We start from the raw sequence: 19977 nt of genomic DNA, 5'->3' as shown, positions 1-19977 counted from the left end.
GCTGGCGTTGTTTTCAGAAGGCTTAAGTAGCTCTCGTTTAAATTATTCAAAGGTTGTATTTGGCTGAACGCTGAGTTTCGTTCCTTCTTAGGCTGGGATCGTTTCCAAGGATTGTTAAAAAAAATAAAAATAAAAAGCCCAGTGACTTTGGGAGTGAAAGAATTTAAGTGCTTTGGTGATAGACCCCATAGAAGCAGACAGCTAGCTGCACAGAGGGGTCTGGTCTGGGCGGCGCGGCCCGCAGAGGGACGGGGCCGGCGGGCTGGGCTGGAGCTCCTGAAAGGGGGTTTGGTCCCCGAGCAGCCACGGGACCAGTGGGGAGCCAGGAGGACGGAGGGAGCGGGCCGGGCTGCCACGGCTGCTGGGGGTGGGGGTGGGGGGAAGGAGACCATAAAAAGGGTGCAACTTTCACCGTAATTGCCTGAGTGAGCGGACAGCTAAGCTGGCCTATTCATTAGCCATCCGCGCTCAATGGCGGCCCAGAAACAATACGCACTGGGAAAAGCGCTCCCGAGCGCAAACCGCGGCGGAGAGAAAGCTCTTTTCTTCTCTCCGGCGCTGGCTGCGAGGCCCGGGTACCAGGGTGTCTGTCATGACGGTGGTTTGAAATCCTCCCTTGGATGCTGTTACCATCGAACCACACTCTGGGCCTGATTGATGAATGCAACGAACACAAGTCTGCCTTGGTTTAGACCTATTTGGAAGAGAGAGTGAGAGTGTTAACATATATATATATATATATATATATATATATATATATATATATGTATGTATGTATATATATATATATATATATATATATATATCTGTCATCTATCTGTCATCTATCTGTCATCTATCTATCTATCTATCTACGTACTCACACAAACCACATTATGTTTTGCTTTTGGCTCAAGACAAAGCACACCCAATTTAATCCATTTCAACTCACTTTAACAAGCATTTATTCAGTTTCTGCATGTGCCGGGCTCTGAGAGAAACTGGATAAAACTCACCGTTGAGGGTGGAAGGCTGTCAGGGATGCCTGTGCCCCACGGGAGATGGCATCAGAATGCCCGCCGCTCTGCGTGGTGCCCGTCCCTCGCTCGACTTGCGCAGGCAGAGGTCCCCCTGCCTTCTTAGTGCCGCGGGGCCCAGGCTGCCCTGGGACATGGGCACGGTGCTGGGTGGGGCCTCGCTCCCTCTGATCCCCCACCAGGCAGTCATGGTCACCGTGGGAGGCCGGGTGACACCCTGTGCATTTCACCCTGACCTCCACACGCTGCCTCTACCACGTTTGTCTGCCCTCCTCAAAGTGACTTTTAAGAGCTACAGGGAAAAACTGAAGCAGCCGCTGTGGGAGGGGACGCGGCCCTGCCTGCCTGTGCTGATGGAAGGATGAGGTTGGATCCCAGCAGCGTTGAGCTCTTCCAGACAACAAGTGACACCGCTGCCTCCTTCCTGACACCAGACGCCTCATCAGTGAGATTCAGAGGGCAAGGCCCCCAAATCACTCGACGCCCGCTTCCCCAGAGGGGTGATCTCTGACCTCAGTCCAGTTCTAAAGCCTCACAGTGGCCACGCCACCCGGGCCTCGGCCCGCTCCGGGGCCACGCCACCTGCCGCCAAGAGGTGCCCAGACCATCTCTGGACAGCGAGCTCCAGCAGCCACCAGCTCGGGCCACAAATGCCGGCAGGGTGCATGCCCCGGACTGGGGATGGAGCCTGCAGCTCAGGCATGTGCCTGACCAGGACTCAAGCCATGACCTCCTGGTTATAGGTCGATGTTTAGACACTGAGCCACACCCGCCGGCCCCCAGCTAATCTCCATGGCGCACAGGCCTCTGATCCTGGCACCCTGGGAGGGTGCCCTGGGCAGGGGGCTCAGGCCTGCTCAGTGCCCTATGAGTTCTGGGGTCTTAGGAGCTCACGGGCTGAGGCAGAAGCTCGACGTGGTTCTAGCTCCACCGTGGGAGTGAGGGGTGAGGAGACACGGGTGCTGTGAGAGGAGGCGGGCTGGCTGGAGGGCAGGAGTTACACCAGGAGGGAGAGGTCCAGAGGCCCTTCGAATAGAGAGGGTGGTCATCTGCCTCGGCTGGACCGCTCCTGAGGTCTGGACTGACACTCACATTGGAGCCTTTGGACTTGAGCCTCGTGGACTTCTCTTTACTGAGCGGGGGACCGAGGGCCTCTGGATGACAAACGCGCACGTCAGGGCTCCGTCGATGGGAACCACGGAAGGCAGAAGGACGTCCAGGAGAAGGAGGCAAAGAGGAGAAAGAAGTTCCGAGGTTCCGGGACTCGGACACGGAGCAGAAAGTGACGCTAACCAGAGAGACCGGGAACCCTGGTGAGGCAGCTGTTCGGGGTGATGGAGTTTATCTTTTCTAGAATGAGCTCATTCGAAGATTCTGGACTTCCTTCGTTATTCATTGACTGGCTGTCTTTTCAACAGCTCTGAGCCTCAGCTGTGGATGTCCCTCCCCACCACCTGCGGAGTCACAGACATCCGTATCGAACCCCGGTTCTGCAGTCCCCGAGAGTCTGACTCGCTCAGTCTGAGGTGGGGCCCGGGTGTCAGTGTTATCTTCGACGCTGCCAAGGTGATTGGATGCAGGGCAGGGCTCTGATCACTGGGGTGTGACTACAGCTCACCCCAACACTGGGTGGACATGGGGCCCAAACGGGAGGGAACCCGGCCGGCAGGCTCTGTTCGTGCTGCCTGAGTCCTGAGAGAATCAGGAGGTGTGTGCCTTTGGGCTTACGGCAGAGGAGAGGTTTCTAACAGGCTACCCAGTAGTCACGCAGCTGGTCCCCACGCCGAGAGTATGGCTGTGAAGTGGATTCCCAGGTTGTCCTCTGGGAGGTTCTGTTTAGCATCAGGTGATCTACTCCGCCAGCCCCAGTTAACAGATAAGAACACTGAGGCTTCATCCCGCCAGTGGTTGAGTGTCACCTGTGAACCAGGAGGTTACGGTTTGATTCCTGGTCAGGACACAGGCCCAGATGGAGGGCTCAGTCACCAGTAGGGGGCGTGCAGGAGGCAGCCCATCAATGATTCTCTCTCACCATGGATGTTTCTATCCTTTTTTACCGCCCTCTCTCTGAAATGGATACAATTATATATAAAACCGAGGCTTTAATCAAAAGGCTGTGACTTGGCCAAGGTCATGTGGCTGATACGTGCTGGACTCCTGCTCGCATTCCTACCCGTGGTCTGTGCATTCTCTCTGAAGTAGACGCTTCACCCATTAGAATTATACCAAGTCGCCCATAATCGTAAGATAATGGTTTTTTATTTAAAAGGAAGTCATGAAGATATCGATTTTATTTGCATCCATGCTCTTCATCGGTTCGAAAATCATGGAGATGGAATTGTCTCCGTTGTCTGAAAAGGCAACTGTTTTTGCGCTCGCGAGCCATCCGGTCGGGGAGAACGCACCCGGCGGAGTTGTTCACTGATAGATTGTGTCATCGTGCATGCGGCCCCAACGCAAACCGCCTACACACGGCCACCGGAGGGGCCGGCGCAAGCCTCCCGGAGGGCTGCATGTAATTCCATTTGCGGAACACACACACCGCCTCCCGATGCATTTGTACAACCTTTGTCACCAGCGCTCCCTGACAGAAGAACAATGTGTTTCTTATCAACCTATTTTGCGAGTCATGCGAGTTGATAGGAATTACGCATGATGCAATTTTACGGAGCAGTTTGTGGTCAGCACGCCTTATTAAGAACTGCTGTGTGTACTGGAGACCAACTGCTTGTGACGTGTATGGAAGAGGGCTGCGGAGAGGGAGAGTCGGTCTGGAGGGTAGAGGACACAGAAAACAAACTTCTGAGCAGCTGATAATCTGTAATAATAAAAGCACAATATGCTAATTAGACTGGACGTCCTTCCAGATGTCCTTCCGGACGACCTTCCGGGTGAAGCCCTGGCTGCAAGGGAGGCCCAGGTCCCAGGTGCCAGAGGGAAGCCGGTGTCAGCAGTGGGGGAAGGAAGGCTTACTCTTGCACAAATTTCGTGCACGGGGCCTCTAGTAAAAGATAACAGCAATGCTTGTGTAGTAGGTCCCTGACTCTTCCACTGGAGTGTGACCCTTTCGTGTTCACTAACAGCGAAGGACAGAAGTCCAGGAACGGGATGAGTATGGTGGTGTGGAGAGGGGGACCCAGGGATGCTGTGGTTAGAACCCCAAGGCCAGAGTCCTGATATATATTCCCCCCCTCCCCTTTTAAAAAAATATATTTTTTAATGATTTCAGAGAGAGGGAGAGGGAGAGAGAAACATCAATGATGGGAGAGGATCATTCATGGGCTGCCTCCTGCATGTCTCCCACTGGGGACTGAGTCCACAACCCAGGCACGTGCCCTGACCAGGCATTGAATCGCGACCTCCTGGTTCATAGGTCGAAGCTCAACCCCTGAGCCACACTGGCTGAGCTCTCCGTTCCCTGCCTTGGATTGCCCAGAAGCCAGGTGGATCTTGGATTGCCAGAAGATCCTCCGCCCCCCCCCCTCCCCTTTCCCTCCCCCCACACACTCCTCGATGGAAAGAAGGTCCGGGACGGAGTCAGGCTGTGGGGTGACGGGCTCAGGGTGCCCGGAGGAATGCGGAAGGGCACACGGGGCATGAACCATGACCAGTGGCCGAGGCCTGCCGGCTGTCTCCTCTCCCAAGCCACGCTGTCCTCCCCAAGGGCCTCGGCCGCACTTGAACTCGGGAGGATGTGGACGTGTCAGTGCGGGGACCCCGCTCCGGGTCCTCATTTAAAACAGAACCGGGGACTTCCTCCGGGTGAGCCCTTACTGCCGGGACAGGCGCCCTCTCCGAGTCTCACAGGCGCACACGCAGCCCCGACCGCCGCGCCGTAAAGACGGCTCGCAGACTCCGGGCAGGGACAACAAAGACCAGGCTTCACAAAATGATAACCAGGAGTTTGAAACTCATAACTCCGTGCCCGCGATATTAAAAGGGGAAGGCTTTTTGAACTGCAACCTTTACATCCCCATCCAATAGCTCTTTTCGGCTTTGAAATAGCCACAATCTGAATTTTATAGGGATTATTTTTTATTATAGGTAAAGCAATTAAATCTCCATATTGAAGGATGTAAACCTTTTAAGGCCCTTCTCGGGATATCAAAAGGAAAGGAGGCTTATATTTAACAGGTGTGACAAACCAATGCGGGACATTTCATTGAAGGAGAACTTGACATTATCCAGTAACAAATACTTAAATTAATCCAAAACATCTTTTGGATGAAAGGGGTTTCAAAGAGAATTAAGCCAACCACAAAAGCCTTATGGAGAAGGACGATTATCTCATGGACGAGATACTTAAAAATGCTAATTCGTGAAAGTGTGTCAAGTGCTATGTTTATCAAAACCCTTCCTTTTAAGTGAAATTTTGATGAACTTAGAATGACCGTGTCTCATATTTGTCCTGCGAAACAGACAGGGAACGCGTCTCCGTTACTTTTATGTCCTGCTGGCCTCTCCGATGAACTCAGTCCATTTAGCTCGTTGAAATGGACTTCCTATGTTTGACCTTGACCGTGCCCCCGACGGAGGGAATGCTGTGGTAGTGGGTGGGGGTTAGACTAGACAACAGAAAGAACTTCCCAGCTTCAACTACAAGATACGGTCCATTGGAGATGATGTCCTAACTCTGCGAAACTCTGGGGTTTTTCAAAGTCAACGACCCCCGCTTTGTGAGTGGCCTCAGTGTACGCCTTTAAAAAATTCCGGCTCTCTCATCTATCATCTCTCTATCTCTCGTGGTGTTTTTTGGGGGAAGAGGTAGCACGGACGTTGTTTCAAATATTGTATTTTTTTCTGGACATATTTCTCCCTTGGCGCCCCCCCCCCCCCCCCCCCCACTGTGGTAACTTGGATGGTTAAAATCATGTTCTTTTTATTATTAAAGTGCAGCGTTTGATGCATAAAACATGCTCTTTGTCGGCTGGCCCACAGTATCATTTTTCAGTCCTGTTCTCTATTATTATAATATCAGAGGCCCAATGCATGAGATTCCGGCAAGGGGCTCGCCCTCCAGCCCCGGGTTCGGTTGGAAGGCCATTTGGACAGTCATTCTGCTGTTCGGTCTAATCAGCACACCAGCTCTCTCTCTCTCTCTCTTTTTTTTCTTAAATATATTTTATTGATTTTTTTACAGAGAGGAAGGGAGAGAGAGATAGAGAGCTAGAAACATCGATGAGAGAGAAACATCGACCAGCTGCCTCCTGCACACCCCCCACCGGGGATGTGCCCGCAACCAATGCACATGCCCCTGACCGGAATCGAACCCGGGACCCTTCAGTCCGCAGACCGACGCTCTACCACCGAGCCAAACTGGCTTCGGCACACCAGCTCTTTATGATATAGGATTAGGCACCGGTGACAATAACGGGGAAACATGGAGAAATGCAGTGTCCTAAAGCAGCCGCTGCCCGCAGGCAGGTTGAGGATCTATCTGCTCACTTTCAAGCACGCCCCAGAATGTGAAGGGCTCCCGGCGGGGAGGTTTGGAAATGAGCGGCTAAGAAGAAAATTTCAGAATGCAGCGAGACTTCTTAGACCTGAAATATTTGGAGAATAATTAGAGAGAAAAAGGAACCAAAATATGCAGCTGCTGGTCCAGGGCAGGAGGCAGGTTGAACATGTTTTGAAGAGAAGACCAGGTGAACGGCAACAATGTGACTTCTGTGGGCTGGGGAGCTGGCCTAGAGGATCAGCCAGGTTTGCCTAGGAGGACTCTAGCACGGACCATATACATCCTATATACATCCTACATACATCCTATATACATCCTATATACACCGGCAGGACCCCGTGGCCATGCCCCTTTTAGCGTGCCTTCTGCCTCTTGTCTTATAACCGTGGCAAGAAAAGGATGCGGCTCTGGTTTCCGATATTTTATTTTTATTCTCTCAACTCTCGGCCCCCCTCGAAGAGGCGGGCTTCTCTCCCACCTGCCAGGTGTGCCTGTTTGCTCAAGAAGTTTCCCGGCCATGCATCTGCAGTTTTTCACGAAGGTTGTCTGTTTAAAAGGGAAGCACGTCCCTGGAGCGTCTGTAATGGTCGATTCTCAAAGAAAATGAGCCTATGTTGGCATTTCCAGGGTTAAAGGCCCTCCCGGAATCTATAGGTCCTGGAAGAGGCGAAGTCTAGGCTCAGCCTTTCAGACCCATTTTATTTTGCCCCCAAGCAAACAGGAAATGGAGCCCTGAAGGCTTTTTTTTTTTTTTTTTTTTTTAAATCTGGAAAGCTTGTGGGAAGGGGGCATACCTAAGATGCCCACTCACAACCCCGCGCCTGACCCAGACTTGGGGGTCTCTGTGTGTTTTTTCTCTCCCCCCTCACTCTCTTTTTTTTCTATTATTTTGGCAGACTTTTTGGAATGTCTGGGAGCTAAGGGCTTTGCTTCATGGAGCAGGATCCTGAAGCAAGAAAAAGAGAAAGTTATAGACTAAACCACAGAAATGTAAACACGTCTGCAGCTAAAATAACTCCGCTCTCATTGAAAACACTCCTCCTTCACAATCAGACTTCTGTGTGCGACGGTCAATAAAACGGCATGTTAATAGCGGCCAATTAATAGATTGTGTTGCCAGGGCCTTAAAGGTTGAGAGGGGGTTTTAATTATTATTTTTCAAATTAAAGGGGTGCTTATATTCCCTCCTTTCCCTTGGGGTGGGCGGGTGGGGGGAACTTAGCTTTCCTTCTGGCTGTTTGCTGGCAGTCTTGGCTGTGAAAGTTGGGAGAGGGAGGGACATGAGCAGCTCTCCCTGGGTCCGCCAGGCAGCCTGTGCCGGAGGACGCGCTGGGATGGGGTCCGGGCCATGCGTGCAGGGAGGACGGTCGCTCGGTCGCGATGGTCCCTGAGGGACAGGCGTGAAGGAGGAGCGGCAGGCACGCAGGTGAGCGCGGTTTGGATGTCGGCATTCATTTTTTTTTAATGCAAACACCTGGAGGGGCTTAGTCCGGTGCCCCGCCCGGGGCCGGAGAGCCGGACCCGGCGGAGGCTGCACCTTTGGGGGCTGTTTCTCGGGGACACGATGGTCCCGGGGCAGCTGTCACCGCGCCCGGCGGGCCGGGCCGTGGTGTCCCTTCCGCATCCCTCGCGACCCGCAGCATCCCGCTCCTCCGGGGGCCCCCGCTCCTCCTGGATCCCCTCCGACCTCGGCTGCGGGATCCCCCAAACCGGGCACCCGGGCGGCGCGCCCCTTCCCGGGCTACGTGGTCTGAATTCCGTGCTCACCCATCCCGGGCGGCCGGCGGTCATTGTAAACTTTGCGGCAGCCCGTGCTAACTTCCGTTATTTCCTTGTGGTAAGGGTACCGGCTGAGCCTGGGGGACATTCCTTCTCCCTGAAAGCCGCCGAGCGGAGCCGCCCGGCCCCGGCCCCTCCGCGCCCCTCCATCCCGGCCTCCCTCCCGCCCCGCCCGGCGGTGCGCTCCTCCCGCTCCCGGAGGCGCGTCCGGCTCCTCCGCCCGGCCGGCCTCGGCGGGTGCCCGGTCCTCCCAGCTCCGCTTCCCCGCCCCCCTCCTCCTCCTCCTCCTCCTCCTCCTCCTCCTCCTCCTCCTCCTCCTCCTCCTCGGAGAGGCCAGCTCCGCGCTCCACCGGAGCAGCGGGTGGGCCCCCGCGCCCCTGCCCCGCGCCCCCCGGCGCCCCCGCCCCGCCCCGCGCGCCCGGGACACGCGCCCCCCGCGCCCCGCCCCGCCGCCTCCGGGACCGCGGGCCTCGGTCGGCGGCCGCCTGCGCGGCGATTGGCGGAGCGGGAGCCTCGGAGCGGCGCCCACGCCGCGGGCTGAGCGGAGGCGCCCGGCCGGGCGCGGGCACACGCGGCGCGGACACGCGCGGACGCACACGTGCGGGCACGCCCTCCCCGACGGCGGCGCCCCGTCCCGGTAAGTCCCGCGCTCCGGGCCTCCGGTCTCGGTCCGGCTCTTCCGACGGCGGCTCCGGGCAGGTGGGCGCGGCGCGGGCCGGTCCGGGGAGAGGCGCGTGGCGGGGCGCCTGGGGGGGAGCGGGCGCCCCGCGGGGCTCCTCGGGGCGCCGAGCGGGAGGCTGTTTGTTCTGTCGGGTGTGGAGACCGCGGCCGGCGGGAAGGGAGGCCAGAGGTGGGCTCGCTGGTCACTGCCCGGCGGTCCTGCGGCGCGTGCAGCCGCCTCCCACGGCGGGGCCGGCCCTGGGCTCCTGCACCCCTGCACCGGGTCTCCGCCCGCGCCCCTCCGCGCCCCCGCCGGCCTGTCTGTCTGTCTGTCCGCCTCTGACCCTCCGCAGTCCTGCCTGCGCTCCCAGCGCCCCTCCTTGGTGAGAGAACATTGGCATGTTCAACATGGGACAGACGTTTAGATCAGCTAGTGGCTCTGGCTGCTGTCAGAAATCCGTCTACCAGATTATGAATGTGTAGATGTCTTACCGAAGGCAATGCATGGTGTTATCGTTAATGTTTTAAGCCTAAGATTTGTATCCTATTATGAATAGCAGACTACGCTGCCCAGTGCAACGGGTAAAGCATTTTAATGCAAACGCGAATTTTAAACAACTTGTGGTTGGTATAAACATTTCGTTTATCCTTCCAAAAAAAAAAAAAAAAAACAACCCCAAAACAAACATACCCATATGTGCCACAGATTTCACACTCACGCTTCTTTCTGTAGCTTTTGTAGTTCAAAAAAAACTTTCAGCGTGAGTACCCAAAACACCCGCTTTTTACTCTCCCCAGGGCAGCCTCACAGAGGGCAGAGTTTATTCACCGCTGGGACTGTTCCTGAGGATTTTCAGTTCTCTCCCAGTCATTCAGAGCCTGGGCAGGCTGCTCCACCACCTTATCGCCAGGAGAACTGTCACATTCCTGGGTTTAACCTCTGCTGTGCTGGCCTCGGCCTGGCAGCTCCTTCGGGCAAAACTCCGCCAAATAAACCAGTCCACGGTGTCACATAATGGGAGAGTTAACTGTGCCATCGAGATGACGGTTCTGTCCGAGACAGGAGACGCTGTGCACCCTCGTGGTTGGTAAATAAGAAATAGTTTTTAAAGAAAGGTTTACAGCTGCTCCCGTTGGGTAATCCTGGCTGCAGTCTGAGTCAGTGACGTTTGGACGTGACACTGCATTGAGTAAATGGGTATTCTATTTTTTTGAATTGTGTAAGAAAAGACAATTCCAGCTACACTTAACCTTTCATTTTCCCCCCTCTTTTTTTTTGACACTTGACAATCACTTTATTTATTTATTTTTAATCCAGGGTAGAATTGTGGTACATGATTTCACATGGGCCCGCTATTTCATGCTGATGCGTACCTGGCGATTTGATCTGATGCTCCGTCTTTAAGCTAAACTTTTTGAAAATGAGTGTGTAACGTTGCATGGGTAATGTCGGGGCCTGCCTGTCCGCGTGAGCATAAATAACTTCCCCCTACCCACCCCTCCTGCTTTGTTTTAAAGAAAAAGCTTGTTAACATTTTAATCTAAAACAGTCAGCTATTTTATTTGCAGGAAGAGCTAAGATCCCTGTGCAATGCCAGCCTGTGGGGAGAAATTAATCATCGGTGGGAGATGTCAGTATTGACCCATAACGTGGGCGGTATTCTCAAAGGCGACCTGATGCCAGAACCAGTTCGGCTCAGTGGATAGAGTGTCAGTCTGTGGACTGGGGGGGTCCCGGGTTCGATTCCGGTCAAGGGTGTGTGCATTGGTTTCGGGCACATCCCCGGTGGGGAGTGTGCAGGAGGCAGCTGATCGATGATTCTCTCTCATCGATGTTTCTGGCTCTCTGTCCCTCTCATCGATGATTCTCTCTCATCGATGTTTCTGGCTCTCTGTCCCTCTCCCTTCCTCTCTGTGAAAAATCGATAAAATATATTTAAAAAAATAAATAAAAGGTGACCTGTTATGCTTGCATGGCATAGATCCTGTCTCATAAGCGGGTGCTCGAAAACTTTGGACATTCTTATCTAAAATTAATATTAGCTTTTCTTCTTCTTCTTGTTAGCTGTCCGTACACAAAGGAATAATAAAGGGGGATTTGTGCCTTCACAAGAGAGAGGAGGTAATGTTCTAGCATCTTTTCCTGTTCCCAGTCCTGTGAGAGGGGTGGGTGGTGGGGGCATTGCCACACGGTCGCTGCTGCCCACACCAACGCGGTGCAGACTGAGCTGACAGACGCCGACCCGTTTCCAACGAGACTGGGGGAGCCTGCGACGCCAGATGTGGGCAAGGTGCTTCCGGGAGCAGAACCCGGGGTTTTGAAGCTGCGCGTCAGTTTTCGGTTTACGTTGGGAGTTGGCCTGTCTCAGTCAGTGGTTCGCAGGGGGACAGTTTGATTTTTAAGGGGGGACAATTCGAGAAGGAGTTACGAACAGTGCATTTCTTACATTTCTTAACTGTACTAGGGGCCTCATATATAGTGTATAAATATATATTGCAACATACTTATGCATGTCAGTTCTCTATTATATGTTTTGAAACTTTATTTGCTATCTTTGCATATCACTTCATATTATTGTTATTATTATTATTATTATTATTATTTTTAACAATTTCTTGGTGATTTCTTCCTCAGTACTTCCGCTGTCCTTTCGTTCTTTGATTTTTCTCTCTCGTGGCCGCCACGTTCTCTGGAAGCTTGTTTAGATGGAGTCCATGGCCTTCTAGGCTTCCTCCATGTGAACAGGAGCTCACTGTTGGGATAATGGGAATTCTATGAATTCTGTGCCATGGCGGGGCGGTGGGCATCAGGATTCAGAGATGCTTAGGTGGGGCGTGGCCAAAAAAACTTGGGAACCATCCTACACGGTGTGGCTCAGTGGATAGAGCATCGGCCTGCGAACTGAAGGGTCCCAGGTTCCATTCCGGTCAAGGGCATGTGCTTTGGTTGCATGCACATCCCCCGTAAGGGGGTGTGCAGGAGGCAGCTGATGGATGTTTCTCTCCCATCGATGTTTCCGACTCTCTATCCCTCTCCCTTCCTCTCTGTAAAAAAAAAAAAAAAAATCAATAAAATATATATATTTTTAAAAAGGTTGGAACCACTGCTCTCAGTACAGGCGTCTGTCCCCTTCCTGGCTTCATTCCCTCTGCATCCCAGGCCGGCCTTCCCGTGAGCAGGAGAATGCCGGAGGGGCCGGGTTTTCTTTCCTCGTGTGTGTGTGTGTGTGTGTGTGTGTGTGTGTTTGTGTGGAGACATGGGGGCGTTCCGGGGAGCACTGTCCTTCAACACACAGCTTTTGCCTGTGACCAGCAACTTGAACGCGAAGCTCCTAAGCCCTGTGCGGTGGTGTTTGTCAGAGAAACAAGCTGGCATGGCCGAGGCATGGACATACTCTGGGCGCCATTTCACATCATGTTGTGCCCCGTTTGTGGTGGGTGCGTCTGGGCTTGGGGAGACCCTGGGAGTCCCGGGGGCAGGTGGTGCTGACGGAGGAGGGCTGTGGTGCTGACGGTCATGCCGACACCCCCCCCCCCCCCCCCCCCCCCCCCCCCGGGCCCTCCTTTGCACCCTCTTGGGCTCTCAGCAGTTGGTTATTCGGCTTCCACGATGCATGGCCCGCACAGCTTTTCCTGGTCTTTAGGGACGCAGGGCAGGCACGCTGCAGATGCACAGGGTTTTCCAGCGGCTGGACCAGCATCTGAACCAGCTTTTCTATATTTTATTTATTTATTTAAAAATATATTTTATTGATTTTTTTTACAGAGAGGCAGGGAGAGAGAGATAGAGAGTTAGAAACATCAACGAGAGAAACATCAATCAGCCGCCTCCTGCACACCCCCTACTGGGGATGTGCCCGTAACCAAGGCACATGCCCTTGACCGGAATCAAACCTGGGACCCTTGAGTCTGCAGGCCGACGCTCTATCCACTGAGCCAAACTGGTTTCGGCTGAGCCAGTTTTTCAAAATAGCCCCTCTCCCCCCCTTTTTAAGTTACCTTGGGTCTGAACCGTTTCAGGGTTTGAAAGAGGGAGCATCGCACGCCGCCCGATTGTGACACGGTGCAGCTTGAAGATGGTGGCGGCGGCGGGCCTGCTGCAATTACTCGGCTAAATTTAAGCGCAAGGGGAGCGCAGACAACAGCGTGAAATTAAAGGGTGCGCTCGGCACCGGGCCTCCGTCTTCGACTTAACCCGACTTTTAAGTCCTTCTATTTTTACAGCGGCTGTTCTCCGGCCCTGCCTGTCTGAGCGACAGCCGCTCCGCAGCCGAAGGGAGGGGCGCGGGGGCCGGACTCGGCGTGCTGGGGACGGGGTGCGAAGGGACGTCCGTTGTGCACTGGTTTCCCGTTCGGAAGTGGCCGGGTGTGAGGACCGAGACACCTTCCCGTGTGTCCAATGGGCCTTTCGGACGAACTTCTCTCGTTCAGATTGTAATTCTAGAGAGCGAGGCGGGGGACCCGATCTACAGCAAACAAACCATTACCTTGTCTTCAGGTTTTGGGAAGCCAGATCGGTAGCAGCCTCCTCCTAAAACCTCGCCTTCGTTTTTTTAAAATATATTTTATTGATTTCTTACAGAGAGGAAGAGGGAGGGATAGAGAGTTAGAAACACCGAACAGCTGCCTCCTGCACACCCCCTACTGAGGATGTACCCATAACCAAGGTACATGCCCTTGGCTGGAATCGAACCCGGGACCTTTCAGTCCGCAGGCCGACGCTCTATCCACTGAGCCACACCGGTTTCGGCTCGCCTTCGCTTGTGAATTGTTTCTGTGGGAATGGGACTTTTACACATGCTGGCGGCTCCCACGGGGTTCCTTTTAGGAGTAATATTATTCCAACAATCCCCACCTCCCGGCCCCCTTCCCGAAAACACAACCGAGGGGAGAGGGACATCCCTCTGATGAATAGGAAAGGAAACAGGCATATCGGTGGGGATTTTTTTAAAAAAAGCAGGAAACCCTTGTTTTCACTTGATTCGGGGTGGGTTCGGCAAAGGCTCCCAAATCTCCATTTAAAAGGAGAGACGTGTGGGTGCCCCCAGTTTGGGTGCAAAGGCACTGAGCCCTGTGGGTGAGGTGACATCATTGTCTTACTCTGTTAGGTCGGCGATTTCCAAGGTTTTTCATCGCATGGCACATAAACTAATCACTAAGATTCTGCGGCACCCCCAGAGTTTTATATATATATATATGAGACCAAAAAAACAGGTATAATTTGGATTCGCTCACACCGGACGGCTGTTGTTGTGTTGCCATCGTATTGGACAGCCTGAGTGAAAGGCAGTCGGTGCCCTGACGGAAGAGCCTGGGGTGGCACGTTTTAAACCCCCCGAGGGCTCAGCAGGTGAGAATCGCTGCCTGGGGCCTCTCGGTTCTCGGTGGGAAGTTCCTTTTCTCCGCAGTGGAGGGGACCTGCGGGTTAGGACTCCCGGGACTCAGTCTCGGAGGCTCCCCCGAGCACCCGGCGGCCGCCCGGGGGCGTGTATGGCAGGAGTTGTATCAGTCCCGAAGGGGCGTGTAATCATGTGGTGATGGCATGGGGGTTACTTTTGCAGTTTTCTAAGGCTCGTCATTCAGGTGACTAACCAGAACAATTCCCCCTCAGGGCTCCATGCCCAGGCTGCAAAACCAGGGGTGGTAGGTCCTTAACGTGATCCCACAAGGACGCCGGACGCACAGTGAACAACGACCAGGAGACAGAGGAGCGGTCTCACTGGTGCACGTAAGATCGCAACTGCAGCCACCTTTCCCGCCAACATAGCTTTTCCTGGCATAAACCACTCAGGCCTGCCAGTTTTCCTTTACGGACTTAAAGTGCCTGGAAACACATTTCCCCGTCGCAGTGTATTGCTCACCCACTGAAGGGGGTGCTGTCCTAGAAGAGAGACGGGGACACGGATCCGGGGGGACCGTGATGACACGGGACACCCGCAGACTTTAGAACAACAGCTGCACTTGTAGAGGGAAAAGCAGGGACATTCCGGACGGTTCTTGCCTGTGGGGCTGCGGGATTATTAGCTGTATGGACAGCAGGTAAACGGAACCACGGCCCTTCCCACGCCAGAGGGCTAACGGCGTGCACTCTGCGTGGAGAGGGAGGGGGAGGCCGTGCCCGGGAGGGCAGGGCGCCCCCCACAGGCAGCGCTGCTCTGTGGTCCCAGTGAGCCAGGCTGTGAGGCTCAGGCCCCAGCGCAGGAGGGCGGCCGGGCCGCAGACGGGCGGTGTGAGAGGGAGTCTGGGCCGCAGACGGGCGGTGTGAGAGGGCGGCCGGGCCGCAGACGGGCGGTGTGAGAGGGCGGCCGGGCCGCAGACGGGCGGTGTGAGAGGGAGTCTGGGCCGCAGACGGGCGGTGTGGGAGGGCGGCCGGGCCGCAGACGGGCGGTGTGAGAGGGAGTCTGGGCCGCAGACGGGCGGTGTGAGAGGGAGTCTGGGCCGCAGACGGGCGGTGTGAGAGGGAGTCTGGGCTGCAGAGAGGCGGTGTGAGAGGGCGGCCGGGCCGCAGACGGGCGGTGTGGGAGGGCGGCCGGGCCGCAGACGGGCGGTGTGAGAGGGCGGCCGGGCCCCAGACGGGCGGTGTGAGAGGGCGGCCGGGCCCCAGATGGGCGGTGTGAGAGGGCGGCCGGGCCGCAGACGGGCGGTGTGAGAGGGCGGCTGGGCTGCAGAGAGGCGGTGTGAGAGGGCGGCTGGGCCGCAGACGGGCGGTGTGAGAGGGCGGCCGGGCCGCAGACGGGCGGTGTGGGAGGGAGTCTGGGCCGCAGACGGGCGGTGTGAGAGGGCGGCTGGACGTGCAGGCTGTGCTGAGAGGGAAGCGGCAGGCTGCCCGCCTGTCGGGGTCATTGCCTCGCTGGCTGTGCAGGATGCCTGCAGGGCACCCAGGGAAGACTTGGGCCATGCCTGCGAGGAGCGGAAATATAGACAGGGAGTGAGAGCTCGCCATGGAACTTAGAAAGGGGCTGAATACACAGGTCCTGGAGCCAAGAAAGGGGTGAATGCACATGCCATGGCTTCTGTAAAAGGAGTGAGTACATGTGCCACAGTCTCTAGAAAGGGGGTGGATGCACATTCCATGAAATCTAGAAAGGGGGTGAGTGCGTATTCTAACCAAAGTGGCACACTCATTGGTGCCACCTGCGTGGCTCAGGCCAGTGTGACCGTGAGCCAGGACCCCGCCCTGGGCAGTGATGGAGGCAGTGGCCGTGGGGGCTCCTACGCAAATGTTCTGGGTGCCACGCTGGGGGCTGACAGGGGCCTGCTGCAGGCCGCCTTTGGGGGGTCTGTCCTGTCTCTTAGGGACGCCGGGAGCACCTCCTGTCGGTCTCTGCATCAGGAGCGGCGTGCGGGGCGGAGGCCCTCCCTCGGGAGCTGTGTGCCTCGCTCCACCACGGCCCCCATGCTCTCCGTCCGGCTTGTGCGCCCACCCTTGCGTCTCTCTACCCTCCTCTGTGTTATTTATTTTGCGTCTACTTCCGAATGTTAACAAACCTGCTTCTGTCGCATACGTCCGTGTGAATCGCTTTCCATCCCTTTTTGAGTGGAATAGTCCGTCTCCTAGGAACCACAGAACCCAAGCGTGACCCCAACCAAAGAGCGAGGAGGCGGAGAACGCCCCCTCGGGGGAGGCCCGGAGCCGTGCCGCCCGCGGTGATGCTGGATCCGGACGGGCAGGACGGGGCCAGGCAGCCGCGGGCAGGAGGGTCGGGAGTGTGCCCTGGGGCCGGGTCACGTGATGCAGGACCTGCTCATCCCCTCTTGGGATTTGGAGGGGCCAGTCTAGACCCAGATGTCAGTAACCCAGGCGGGACGTTAAAAGGAGGGGTGAAGCAGTCTGGCAAAGGGGACGGGCGAGGGCAGGTCTGGAGGACGGTCACCGGTGGCTCCCCCAGGCGGGCGGGGCGGGCATGGGGAGGGTAGGTGTGGCCGCAGCTCCTCCTCCCCACGGCTCTTCGAAGGGGGTGCCCGTATGGGCCCACTTCCCGGAACAGCAGCCTGAGAGCCGGGAGCGTTGGGGCCGGCGTTACACAGGTGGTCCGGGCCGAGCAGGACTGCGCCTCGGCAGACGGACCCCGGCCGCCGCGCTGGGCCCTGCTGTCGGAGGTCCTGGCCAGAGCGGAGGGTCCACTGAGGACGTGACAGATGCCAGGAGGGGGCTGAGGGGAGGCAGTGGGAGGAGTCTCATGTCTCCTTTTAAATTCCCGAGTGGCCACAGTAAAAAAGGAAAACAGCCGAAACCGGTGTGACTCAGTGGGTAGAGCGTTGGCCTGTGGACTGAAAGGTCCCGGGTTCGATTCCGGTCAAGGGCATGTACTCCCCCAGTAGGGGGAGTGCAGGAGGCAGCTGGTCAATGTTTCTCTCTCATCGATGTTTCTAACTCTCTCTCTTCCTTCTTCTCTGTAGAAAATCAATAAAATATATTTAAAAGAAAAGAAAAAGAGAAATGGGGGAAGTGAGTTTTCCACAATCCCTCTCACTCGACACCTGTCTAACACACGGCCACCTCAGATAGAACGGGTGTAACTGCGGGGGAGACATTGGCGTTGTTTTTGTCGATAGTGAATCTTGGAAATCCAGTGTGTGCTTTGCACCGAGCACACGTATCCAGGGCTCGGGGGCCCCCTGTGTCTGTGGCTACCGGATGGGACAGGCTGTTCAGACTGCTGAGCACAAGGGTTCAGACTGAATAGAAGTGGGAACGTGGTGCCTGTATACAGTCCGGTCCCAGGGGTGGGAATTTGGGGTCTCCGCCAGCCACGTCACCCACATACCACTCAACATGGACGTTCAGAATCCGCAGTTTCCAAATCTTTTCAAATGGGGAGGGGGTGGGGAGAGAATGGATCTATAATTTGCTGTTGACTCACTCCATGGTTTTTTTCATAATATATTTTTATTGATTTCAGAGAGGAAGAGTGTGGTGAGAGAGAGAGAGAAACATCAGTGATGAGAGAGAATCCTTGTCGGCTGCCTCCTGCATGCCCCACACTAGGGATGGAGCCCACGGCCCAGGCGTGTGCTCTGACTGGGAATTGAACCATGACCTCCTGGTTCATAGGTAGACGCTCAGCCAACCACTGAGCCATGCCGGCTGGGCCCCTCCATGCTTTTAAAGGGCAGCACCGACTGTCCGCTGTCAGCCTGGGACTGTGTGTGCCTCGTAACCGATGCTGCTGCTCTCGTCCTCCTCGGAACCTCGCTCTGCTCTGACAGCTCCATGCATAGACATCATCTTGGCGTGCTCCCTCTTTAAGGCAGCCCTGGCATCAGAGCACACTTCCTGCTTTCCTGGGACAGATTCCGGAGAGCGGTGCCGTTACCATTTTGCATGGCAGCCTGCGTGAGGGGCTAGGATCCCAGAGGAAGAAGGACCGTGAGGAGGCATTGCTGCAGAATTAGCTCCTGAGAGCTCGCCCTGCCCGGGCGCGGTGATGGCAGGGGGCACTGTCCCAGGCCAGGCCTCCCTCTGTAAGGAGCCCTGTGGGTGACACGGAGGTGCCCGCCAAGTCAGTCTCACTGCTCACCTGCCACTTGGGGTGATGCGTGTGCTGCGTGTAACATGTCAGTGCCTACCTAGCCCTTTTCCCGTGTGCCTGCTGCAGGTTGGTTTAATTTAATGTCCCGCTCTGTAGATCCGGCCTCCCCCCGGCTCCCGGGTAAGACGTTTGTTCCCGGTTCCGTGCCGGGCCTGCACAAACTCCTCCCCGCTTCCCCTTGTGGCGTGTCTTCTCCCGCACGAGCACCCAGCGAGGGGACTCCACGCACTTCGTCCTGGTTTATTTTCCCCGTGGGCGGTGCTTCCTGGGAAAAGCCAAACAGAACAAAACCGGCTACATAAAGCACGTGTGGCTTTTCTCAGCGGATTGCCCTAGCGAACGTAGCAGCGTATCCAGCACGGTTATTGGCACCCAAACACCGAGGGACAAAGAATACCGTGATTCAAAACAAACAAACAAACAAACAAACAAACAAAAACAAAACCCCAAACTCAGCACTGACAAGCCTGGCTGTGTGCGCCAGTCTGTGCCAGTGGTCGGCAAACTCATGAGTCCACAGAGCCAAATACCAACAGGACAACGATTGAAATTTCTCTGGAGAGCCACATTTTTTAAACACAAACTTCTTCTAACGCCACTTCTTCAACACAGACTCGCCCAGGCCGTGGTGTTTTGTGGAAGAGCCACACCCAAGGGGCCAAAGAGCCGCCTGTGGCTCGCGAGCCAGTTTACTTCCTTTCATTGTGCTGCCGAGTGTCATTTTACACTTGCAGTCAGCATTGCTTCCAAATGTCAGGCATGCTTCCCCTATGCCAGTGGTCGGCAAACTGCGGCTCGCGAGCCACAGGCGGCTCTTTGGCCCCCTGAGCGTGGCTCTTCCACAGAATACACAGCCTGGGTGAGTCTGTGTTGAAGAAGTGGCGTTAGAAGAAGTTTACGTTTAAAAAATTTGGTTCTCAAAAGAAATTTCAGTCGTGGTGCTGTTGATATTCGGCTCTGTGGACGACTGAGTTTGCCGACCACGGGGCTAGACCATCACCCATCTCTGGTGGAGGCCGTCGGGGGACGAACAGAAAAGCAGCGCCCTCTCCCCCGCACAGGCGGGTTCTCCGCGCTCAGGGGAAGGTTGCAGCCAGTCCCGGGGCGTCCCCCAGGGGGTGGCGGCCACCAGGCGGGCCCTGCGGAGGCACCTGCGCTCCCATCCCGAGGCCGTGGGCTGTGGTCCGCCGCCCGGTCCCTACGGGAGGAGAGATTCAATGTAGCGTCTGAGTTCTGTTCGAGCAGTCGGAAGCACATTAAGACTTCCTACAATAAATAATCCACCGAGGGCTCCGTTCCGCGAACACGTGTAACTGTGAGAACGTGAGAGGCCAGTGGTCCGCACCCAGAACAGACATGCGGCTGCGCCGATGGGGATGGGGGCACACGGCCCCGGTCCTCCCCGGCCGCCCAGCCCCCCCCCATCCCCCCCCCCGGCAGGTCCCCTCCCGCTGCTGCTGCCCCGGTCCTCATGGTCCATCGGCCCCCTGGTCCGGGAGGGCCTCCGAGACGTGCTGGTCCACGCAGGAGC

At 55.9% G+C, this 19977-nt stretch overlaps 1 protein-coding gene across 5 annotated transcripts in view; it reads left to right on the top strand.

The window, feature by feature from the left end:
- Positions 1–7288: 7288 nt before the first annotated feature.
- ERG (ETS transcription factor ERG) overlaps positions 7289–19977 on the top strand; it is a 197010-nt gene continuing 184321 nt past the window's right edge. For 2 of the 5 annotated variants that reach the window (XM_045585241.1, XM_036446663.2), the window contains exon 1: positions 8775–8890. The gene's annotated coding sequence lies outside the window, so the exon portion shown is untranslated. Of the gene's footprint in view, positions 7901–8774; positions 8891–19977 lie in introns of those variants that run through there. The other 3 variants (XM_036446662.2, XM_036446660.2, XM_045585239.1) reach the window with 2 other exon arrangements.

Source organism: Pipistrellus kuhlii, unplaced genomic scaffold, assembly GCF_014108245.1.
Source record: "Pipistrellus kuhlii isolate mPipKuh1 unplaced genomic scaffold, mPipKuh1.p scaffold_m20_p_2, whole genome shotgun sequence".
Lineage (NCBI taxonomy): Eukaryota > Metazoa > Chordata > Mammalia > Chiroptera > Vespertilionidae > Pipistrellus > Pipistrellus kuhlii.
The sequence above is the reverse complement of the archived record's forward strand: the minus strand, read 5'-3'. Positions and strand labels throughout refer to the sequence as shown.